The 7,089-nt window shown below is 43.8% G+C and overlaps 1 long non-coding RNA gene across 1 annotated transcript; it reads right to left on the bottom strand.

Annotated features, from left to right (window-relative positions):
* Positions 1–5,245: 5,245 nt before the first annotated feature.
* On the bottom strand, positions 5,246–5,689 carry LOC138719925 (uncharacterized). The gene is made up of 2 exons (XR_011337343.1): positions 5,605–5,689; positions 5,246–5,442 (listed from the first exon to the last, which is right to left on the bottom strand). It is a non-coding gene; the product is annotated as an uncharacterized lncRNA (long non-coding RNA).
* Positions 5,690–7,089: the final 1,400 nt, after the last annotated feature.

The following is a 7,089-nucleotide window of genomic DNA, read 5'->3' as shown; positions in this document are numbered from 1 at the left end:
TCAAATAGGCCTGTTAGTAGGGTAAGACCTCAAAGCCCGAGAGCCTGTGGTAGGGCTGAGTAGAATAGAATAGAATAGGATAGGATAGGATAGGATAGGATAGGATAGAATAGAATAGAATAGAATAGAATAGAATAGAATAGAATAGAATAGAATAGAATAGAATAGAATAGAATAGAATAGAATAGAATAGAATAGAATAGAATAGAATAGAATAGAATAGTTGGAAGGGACTCTGCTCCTCTCTTGTGAGACCTCATCTGGAGTATTGGGTCCAGTTCTGGAGTCTTCAACATAAGAAGGATATGGAACTGTTGGAGTGGGTCCAGAGGAGCACTACATAGATGACCAGAGGGCTGAAGAACTTCTGCTGTGAGGACAGGCTGAGAGAGTTAGGGTTGTTCAGCCTGGAGAAGAGAAGGCTCTGGGGAGACCTTATAGTGACCTTCCAGTACCTGAAGGGGTTACAGGAAAGCTGGGGAGGGAGTGTTTACAAAGGCTTGTAGTGATAGAACTAGGGGAAATCTGGAGAGGGGCAGATTTAGACTAGACATAAGGAGGAATTTCTTTATGATGAGGGTGGTGAGGCACTGGCACAGGTTGCCCAGGGAAGCTGTGGCTGCCCCATCCCTGGAGGTGTCCAAGGCCAGGTTGGATGGGGCCTTGGGCAGCCTGGTCTGGTGGGAGGTGTCCCTGTCCATGGCAAAGGGTTGGAACTGGATGGGCTTTAAGGTCCTTTCCAACCCAAACTATTCTATGATTCTATGATTCTATGATTCTATGATTCTATGATTCTATGATTCTATGATTCTATGATTCTATGATCTAGTCCAACTGCTGATGGAGCCAGCTTTGTAGGAGGGGACTTTCACCCTTGTTGCTTTTAAATCAGATTTCTGGAGTCAAAAGAGGTATTTACTATAGCACTGTGGAAGAATTGCTACAGCCAAACGTCTGAGAGGAGACCAGCCCAGCCCTAACTGTACAGTCTCTCTTCTGCTTCTCAAAGCTCTGCAAGTGTTCTGCGAAGGGAAAGGGTATGTCTCAGGAACACTGGCTGCCACAGGTGAGCTCCAGCCCTTCCTCGGGCTGAGGAAGTGGCAGCTTTTCTGGCTGAGGGCAGTGGCAGCTGCTAGGCAGCGCCCATGTGGAGCGTGGCATCCAGTGCTGGGATCCCCAGCATAAGGAGGATGTGGAGCTGTTGGAACAGGACCAGAGGAGGGCCACAAAGATGATCAGAGGGCTGGAGCACCTCTGCTGTGAGGACAGGCTGAGAGAGTTGGGCTTGTTCAGCCTGGAGAAGAGAAGGCTCTAGGGAGACCTTATAGCGACCTTCCAATACCTGAAGGGACTGCAGGAAATATGAGGTGGAACTGTTTACAAAGGCTTGTAGTGATAGGATGAGGACGAATGGCTTTAAATTGGAAGGGGGAAGATTTATATTAGACATTAGGAAGAAATTCTTTACTATGAGGGTGGTGAGGCACTGGAACAAGTTGCCCAGGGAAGCTGTGGCTGACTCATCCCTGGAGGTGTCCAAGGCCAAGTTGGATGGGGCCTTGGGCAGCCTGATCTAGTGGGAGGTGTCCCTGCCCATGGCAGGGGAGTTAGAACTGGATGGGCTTTACGGTGCCCTCCAAACCAAAGCATTCTATGATTCACATGGAAATCCCGCAGCAGGGGCAGTGGGGAGGTGTTTCCCAGGGCACCTCCGCCCCCACAGATCACCTGTGCCCATGGGATCATAGAATCACAGAAGGGTCTGAATTGGAAGGGACCTTAAAGATCATCCATTTCCACACCTCACCGATGGGCAGGGACACCTCCCACAAGACCAGGATGCTCATGACCCCATCCAACCTGGCCTTGGACGCTTCCAAGGATGGGGCAGCCATAGCTTCCCTGGATAACCTGTGCCAGTTCCTCGCTTCTGTGCCTGTGGGATCCCTTCGTCCCACATGAGAGCCTCCTCCTCCTTTGTGGGCCGGGTTGTGCTGTGCTTTGCTGGCTTTGTAAGCTTTTGGATTTCAGGGTTTAGCAATAAGGCTGTGGTTGCCTTGCTCTGTTTCCCTGTCCTGCAGTCCCAGTGCATCCCTTTGCCTTGCTGGTATCCCTGCAAGCAAGTATTAAACCTCCAGTTGGGTAGAGAAAGAAAGCGCTCAAAAAATAAACCATCCTTTTACGAAAGGAAGTGTTTGACCACCAAAATATCCACTATAGATGTGTGATGGGATTTTCATGCAAGCCCAAGGGCTTTTGAAAATGCTGCTAGTTGTGTTTCACTTGTTTAGCTTGTAGGAACCCATGATACACTGGCCCAGAACCACAGTTATGCAGGAAAGTCAGGACTTGTTCTAAATGCCAGTAACACGTCTGGAATCTTATTGATGCCTATAAGGATGTAAAGTATGTATAAGTATGGGTATCAGGAGGATGGGGCCAGACTCCTTCCAGTGGTGCCCAGTGACAGGATAGGGGACAGTGGGCACAAACTGGAACACAGAAAGTTCCACCTGAACATGAGGAAAAACTTCTCAATTGTGAGGGTGACAGAGCACTGAAACAGGCTGCGCAGGGAGGCTGTGGAGTCTCCTTCTTTGAAGATATTCAAAACCCACCTGGGTGTGATTCTGTGCAATGTGCTGTAGGTGAAGCTGCTTTAGCAGAGCGTTGGACTAGATGATCTCCAGAGGTTCCTTCCAACCCTCATAGTTCTGTGTTTCTGTGATCTTGCCTGCCCATCCATCTAGTAGAAAGCTTCTGCTCACAGAAGAATTTCATTACTATCACCAGGAGATTGTGGTTTCCCTGGGTGGTTTTTGCTAATGATATCAGTGAGCTTGGCTAGTTGGGCACTAGGCCCAGCCCAACATCTTCATTTGGTGTGTGCTGTGGGTTAGGTCACTAGTGACAAGCCCAAACTGATTTCATTGACACATACCAATAATCTCTCAAATAGTTAAGGTCAGATATTTACCAACAGCATGTATTTGCCTAGGACTTTGAAGCCTATTCCTCTGCAGCTTGGAATAATGGTTTAAATCTTTCTTACCTTCTCCCATATGAGTAGAAGTGGCGTTTAACCACAGGAAAGTGGTGATTGGGTAATGGTTTGGATACAATTTCAGAAAAATATGAGCACAAAAGAGTTAGAGGCAGCACAAGCAGGTATTCTGCCTAATGCCCTCAGCTACCATTAAGAAACATGAAAATCTAATTGTACTGAATGGAAACGTACATCTTCATCACTGATTATGACACGGAAGAAAATTACTATATGATTGGCATCATAATGGCCAATGTTGAAATGTGATGACACGCCAATATGATGTACATCTCCATTAGGAATGATAAATCTAAGGTTATTCATTTGTGCTTGATTTATGCCTGGGAAATGCTACCAAGGGAAATCTTGATTTAAATCTCTGAAGTCATAAAATAAAGCCACGAGTGCCCTCTTCTGGCATCATATGAGAACTGTAGGCCCTGCACCACTTTGCCCTATTGATTTTTATTTCTGCATATAATTTAAATTTTCGGTCTCCTGTTATCCCTTTCACTATCACCATGGTCTGCGATATTTTCAGTAATATAATTCACTGTTCTTTCTTGTATCTAATCCTCTGTTTTAAAAGTAGACTGGATAACATTTAATCCAATGAAATCTCCCTTTTCACAACCAGAGGCCTTAATCTTGCTGGTAATCTTACTCCAGGAATACAGCAGAAAAATGCACAAGGTCAGTTTATTAGTGAGCATGGGGGAAAAGATTCATATTTTCTGACTTAGATGAGGGAGGCATATTGAACAGGATCTAGATCACATGAGAAAAGAATCGTTAGTGGGACTGCACTTAAATTCTTCACTGAATTGTTGGCTTATTTTAGGCAGGTACCCCATAGCTGCCTGTACTAAAGAGCTGTGGAGAGAAGAACAGAACGGGAGATGAGAGGGAAGAAAATGCCTCGACTTCTTGCTTGATACTATTCTTTGTGCCCCCAAGGCCTCTACCCTCATTGTTTTCCTTGTGGACAGTATACCGTGCTGTCTGTCACTCATTACTATATTGGAGCATCAGCTCTGGACTCTGTTAAATACAGGTAAAGCATCAATCTTTCAGCTGCTTATACCACTCCACCTCCTAATTCTTAAACCTTCCAGCTTTTAAGAGGCATCTTTTCCCACTCTTCCATGCAGATAAATTCTTATCTAAGTTCTCATTATTTAACAATTCAGTTACTGTAATGTCCTTTCCTCTGGCCTTGATACATGCAAGTTTGCCTTTGCCCTATTCATACTGCATGTGGCTGCTGTTACTTCAAAGATCATTTTCCTAGCCTGTCTCTTTGAACATGTCACTCCTCTCTTGGCATCCTTGCACTACCCGTTCCCTCCCCTCCCCAGCCCCCCCACTATCTCACATCAACATAAGCTGCCTATCTTCATTTTCAAGGCCCCCTGGGACCCTACCTATCATCTCTCATTGTCAGGAGGCATGAACAGGGAACAGAGCAGCTCCAATAGCTGCCTGAGCAGACTTCCAGTTCTGCCGCACTTGGTCCTTATATACTGTTTTTAGACGAGGATGTAGGTGAACAGGACTGCTCAGGAGCAAAAAAAGGGGGTCATTGTTAAAGGCGGTCAGAAATGCAAGCAGCTGTGACATTTAAACACAGTTAAAACCTTAAAATGGACCACCTTCTTTTGTTTGGAGTTTCCATCCCCTTGTGTTCATTTCAGAACAAGTCTTTTCTCGTTTTCTCCACTGTGGTCTCTTTCATACTTGGAAGGTACCCTGCGTAAATGCCCTCAGATTTATATTAGTAGCTCTCTAGAATTCCTTAAAGCTCTCTTTTGCCATGACATCTAGAAAAGCTTTGACAACCCTTGGACTGCTAGTGAGGTAATACTACTGTCAGCCACACCAAGCATCCTCATTTCCTTTATTCTCCCTCTGCCTGTTTGTATACATCTATGGTCCCTTGTCCTCTATTTAGTTTGTAATCACTTTGGGACAGGGCTATCATTTTGTTCGATGTTTACATAGTGCTTCAGACAATATTTGTTGTTAGGGTTCCTGCGTGGTCTAATAATAACAGACAATAAATAAAACCAGTAACAGCCTGCGGCAGGTGCTCTCTTCTTGCATAGACCTCATTGATTTCAGGCTGTGGGCTGAGCAAATTGCATGAATGTGACTTGTGGGTCTTGTGGGTAGCCAAGCAAAGTGCAGAAACAGAAGAACTGTGTGTGCCATTCTAAATGTTGACCAAAATGCCTTTAATCAAAATCTCCCCTCCTGTTTTCCTCCTTTTCTTTTTCTTCTTTTTGTCAAGCAGTGTAGAGCAGATCCAGGGGCAACCTTTTAGCTTCCATGTCGTTTTCTTCCAGAAGAGGGCAGGGGGCGAAAGAAGGCAGAAATTTATGGGCTTTTGTTTCTTTCTGAAAAATACAATAGAAGGGCTATAAACATTAGACGGAAGAAAACCCCAGACATTTGGAGATCCTTAGACCTCAGCCCTTGCCCTTTGTACTTGGTAGAAAGCTACTTTAAAAGCCTAATGTTCTGCTATTTTCGTAGTCAGTAATAAACGGAATCTTTACCTTGGTTTCAAAATCTGTAAATTGAGCATCTCCTGCTTTAACTACCACTGGAGCTGTAAGTGCCTTGAAGATTGAGAGGGATATGTCACGAATTGTTATTGTTCAATGATTACTTGAGTTCAGTTTTTTTTAAGCAAAACAGGTTTAAAGCTTATTTGATTCCACTGCCTGCTCTGACCAATCGTCAGCAATGCCTGGTGCCTGCTAGAGAGAAAAGAGGGTATGAAAGTATCAGAAAACACTCAAAAAGGATTCTCTGTTGCTCTGAATTGCAGAAAGAGCTCTCTTTAGGCTGATATAAAGTGAGTAATCTTTGAGATAGGATCAGAACCCAAATTATGTAAAAGTGAGTTAAAGTACCTTAGCAATACCAATCCAACACAGAACATAAGTCGGTGTGGTTTACAGTATGAGCCAAGACCAGACAGAAAGGAATTACCCAGAGCAATAATGCAGAGTACAGCTACAAATGCTGTATCAAAGTGCTGGATAAACAGGACAAGTATCAAATGGGATATAACGTAACTGTATGAAAACCACAGATGAAGTTTTAGTCTGAGCTGTGCTCAGGGTGACAGTAGAGCCCTGCATTTTATTTAGTGCCTTTTAATCTGAAAGTTCCCCAAATGCTTTCAGAATACTGATTAAGAAAATGAAGATGTTCCATTGTGTTACAGAAAAGTTGCTGATAATATTAAAATGCAGACAGATGATTATGGTCTCTGTAAAAGCTAGATATTGTAGCACTTATTGAATTCAGTTTCCCAAAGGGATTCTTAACAAAAGACAAAAAGACCCCCAGAAAAAGACCACAGGAAAGAACCATCAATAAGCATAAGAGAAGGCAGGATGAGTAACACTGTGTGATGCAGTAGACAGCTGTAGCAGAAGATACTGGATTGTAAAGACAGGCTCATCCTCAGTGCGGATGCTTTGCCCCAGGAGAGCCAGCAGTCCAAGGAAGATTTCATCCTTAGGAAGAGCACCTGAATTACTAAAAACCTTAAAGGAATGCAGCCTCTGTCAACTACTCTGAACTAAGTCTTAGGAGAGTCATCAGGTTTATGTTGATTGGCAAAATATGACCAAAAGTTACATGCCTGAAAGAACACAAATGCGTGAAAAAAACCCAGAAAATACAGCAAAAAAGTATTTCTGTGAGAACTTAAGCATAATGTTTAGATACAGCCCTGGCTTAAGTATGAGCAGCAGTTAGCTTCCCCCAAACCACTCTTGTAAATTCTTTTTCCGGTCATATGCTCTCTTTCCTCAGCTTTAAGCTGACCCTGGTATCTGTAATCTGGTACCTTTTGTGTCCTGATTACTGTCACTAATGGGCAGACCTAGGCAGAACTTGACAATTGAACAGTAATATGGCCTTTTTGTTGATGTCACAGGAACCAGCTCCCCATGACATTAAATTCAGGAAATATGGAATGATATTTATTATGGCCTGAATGGGGGTTTTTTGCAGGATTTGTCTGG

Source organism: Phaenicophaeus curvirostris, chromosome 4 (assembly GCF_032191515.1).
Source record: "Phaenicophaeus curvirostris isolate KB17595 chromosome 4, BPBGC_Pcur_1.0, whole genome shotgun sequence".
NCBI lineage: Eukaryota > Metazoa > Chordata > Aves > Cuculiformes > Cuculidae > Phaenicophaeus > Phaenicophaeus curvirostris.
This window is presented reverse-complemented; position numbering and strand designations above follow the sequence as displayed.